Here is a 3,567-nt window from a genome sequence, read left to right as displayed (position 1 = left end):
ATATGTCGAAGCATCCAATACCATGTGCAAAAAACCATGCACAAAACCATAGGTAGGTTCGCCCTACCTAATATAGGGTCCAAAAAAAAAATTCCTGGGGTGCTACCCTGGACCCTGTAGAGGGGGGCTAACCGCCCCCCTAAAACCCCCCTGTGACCCCCCAGTTGCACAGTCGACACAACAAAGGAGGGGCTCTGCCCCGCCTCTAACCCCCCGGTTAACTAGGTGGGCTAGTCATGGAAATAATATAACATAACCCAATAGTTGTTATAGTGGGAACTAAGTCTTCTAAAGACCCTTGAAATGACAAACTGCACAATACAAAGGCTCTCTCCTCTTCATGATGAATTAAGCATCCTCAAGGTACAATGACCTAATTTTCTACTACTTGCACCAACCAACTATGCAATCCCTTCACCAAGTGAGCCTCCTATTAGAATTGAGCAGTTCTAGTGGACAATAGGTCCCTATATAGTTCATTGTAGTCCTTAACTAGACAATATTGGATCTTGTTCCTCAATCACTATGCATTGTGTAGCTACAATGGCTAGTCATGTTTCTCCTGTTGACTGAAACCCCTCACTGCACATTGTGTAGTTCTAGTGGACATTGGATTCAAACCTCAGTCCTTGTGAAGCTCAACTGTGCAATCCATTCCCCATATCCCTTAAGAATTATGCATTTTTCATCCTCAGTCAACAAACTCATCACCCTTGTCTCCTGGAATTTATCATTGCGAAGAAACCTTGAAGAGACTCTCCTTACTATTCATTGCATATTCCCAGTGGACAAAATGGTCATCCCTTGGTCACTATTGATCTCAACTACACAGTTCCTAGTCTTCCTCTCTCAAAAATCTTGCCCATTGTCCCATCACAGTCAACATCTTCCATGAGAAAGCAAATGTAGAATAAGTGGTTTTTGGACTGATGTTGGCTTGTCATGAGTGGATCTCATTTGTAGGTGTTATCATATCAACATGGAAGGGTGATGCTCAAGGGAGGTTATCAAGGAGAGGGTACACGAAGGCACTTGTGAAGAAGAAGAAAAATAATGAACCACCATGAAGAAAATGAAGGGGTCCTTGAGCAAGATAAAGAGATGGAAACCCATGCGGACATTGAAGGTTCCAACACTTATCTAGACCCTTTGGAGGGTGTAGATGGAGTAAAATAAAAGATCTAGCATGAAAAAGCCAAAGTTATAACAACAAAGAGAAGAGCTTGGTATTCATAAATGAAGTCTTATGTCATTGTCTCCAAGTCATGGCTTCACAAAGTGTCACCAAAAAATTCATATGTGTCAATGTATTTTTCCACATCACTTGTGGAATGTAATTATCTAATTTCCAAAAAATGAGAAAATGTAAAATGTGTGGAAGCCTAAGGGTCCCACATGGAATGTGAAAAGTCACTAGAAAGTTCCAAAGTCATGTAGAAGTTTAAAGGTCACATATGAATTTGAAAAGTCATAGTAGAAGCTCAAGAGTCACGAGGGAGGTCAAGAGTCACATGGGAGCTGGAGAGTCACCTCATTTGTTATAAATACACCCTCATATCTCCAGAGAGAGGAATTTGGACTTTTCACCTTGGCTTCTCTAGTTTGGCATATGACAGAAGATATTTCTTCGGAGGAGAAAGTGGTGACTTCATGTTCCACTATTGGAGCTAGTGTTGTATATTTGTAATGATCTATCTTGGGACTTTCACTTAATATATGAAGCTATTGGAACCGACACACTTTCATGCATATGTCGTCAATGATTGTGAGACTATTCTTTCATTGTTTGTGGTACATGTTTATATTAACACATACTAATGAAAATGAACTATTTCATTGACTTTGGTATGCATCTTCTTGAATGTGCGTTGTTACTTGGTTTTATGACAATTGTTATCTTGTGAACTAATTTGCAAATTAATCAATGATTCTTTCTATAATATTACGTGTCTGTTTTGGGATAGTACTATTACTTTTCTTACAGAGCCTCTGTTGGGTCCCTATAATACTAGTGATTACCCCATTACTATTGTAATTATACCCCTTATTAATATTATTGTGCCTCTATTATCCCCATATTGTTATTACTGTGCCCCATAGAATCCCTCTATTGTTATTTTTGTGGCTTTATATTATTATTGTTAGGTCGGCTAGGTTATATTGTGACTCCTTAGACTCCTATATATAGAAAGGAGGTTTTTTCATTTGAATCATCCAAGAATTGTTCATTTATGTAATGTAAAGGAGGTTTCCCCCTCGAAGAGGCTGAATTTTAAGGTGTTGATCTATCTTTTCTATCTTTTTCTTGAGATGGTTTCATAACATTTGGTATCAGAGCTTTGGATTCTAGGGTTTCGCTGCTCCAAATAGGTCATCGTGGCATTTTCGCTATAGCTTTTTTTCTGCGATGTTTAAGAATCTAAAAAAAAAACCCAATTGAGAAGACATCGCGCTAAAGCTCGGGTCTGAATTTCAGAGCTTTGCGTGCTATATTTGCGGAGATATGATCTGAGGAAGTTGGTCTTTTTGCAGACTCCTGAATTACATTCCAAACAGGTGACCTGGGGAAAATCATCATAACTTTCTCTCTGAGCATCGGATTGAAATTTCGTCAGAAGGTATAGAAAGAGGACGGACTATAGTTTCTTGTATATTTTTTTCAGAGCCAAAGGTCGAAACAATGACTCGTGGCACGTAGTACAAGTTTGCTCTACTGAACTAGTCTATAATAAGGTCACTATGGGAGATTTCGCATAACTCTTCCTTGGAGAATCCAATTTGGATCAGATTGGTGGCATTGGAAAGAGGAAAAAGAGGGCTACTGCAGGTCACAATTTCAGAACTGGATGATTTGAATGTATAGAGATACATCAGAGGCAATATCGAGCTTCTACAAAGTGAAAAAAGGTGTGTAGATTCTTTTAAATTTTTGCTTAAGATTGGTTTGAAATTTATTTTGAAGGAATTCAAAGGACATAGTAGAGCATTATTATCAGTAACTGATGCCCCGAGGAAAGAAAATGCAAACACCTAGTAAGGAACCTGAAAGCTCTAGCATAACTCATGAAGAAGAGGAAGAAATGCAACATGATATATCAAAATTACAAGACCAAGTGCAACAACTGTCCCTTGCACAAAAAGGAACAGAATCTAAGATGGATGGTTTAAAGAAAGATGTAGAAGCTAAGATGGATGGTTTAAAGAAAGGTGCAGAAGCTAATATGGACTGTTTAAAGAAAGGCATAGAAGCTAAGATGATTGACGTGGAAGCTAAGATGGATGATTTGAAGATAGATTTGAGGACAAACATGGAAGATTTGAAGACAGGCATGGAAGATTTGAAGACAGATTTGAAGACATATTTAACAAAGTTTCTACAAGAAATGCTTACTAATGGTGAAAGGGTAGTAAAGGAAAAAAATTATGAGAACAAAAGAAATTTTAATCATGATTTCATAGACTCTAATGTTGGATCGAAGACCCACCATATTCCAAAAATCGATATGAGGAAGTTTGATGGCAAGGATCTCGCAACATGGATATTACAGATGGAGCAATTTTTCGATC

This window comes from Pinus tabuliformis, chromosome J (assembly GCF_031772625.1).
Source record: "Pinus tabuliformis cultivar Carrire ecotype Pingquan chromosome J, CPIR1, whole genome shotgun sequence".
In the NCBI taxonomy this organism is placed as follows: domain Eukaryota; kingdom Viridiplantae; phylum Streptophyta; class Pinopsida; order Pinales; family Pinaceae; genus Pinus; species Pinus tabuliformis.
Note: the sequence above shows the minus strand (reverse complement) of the source record.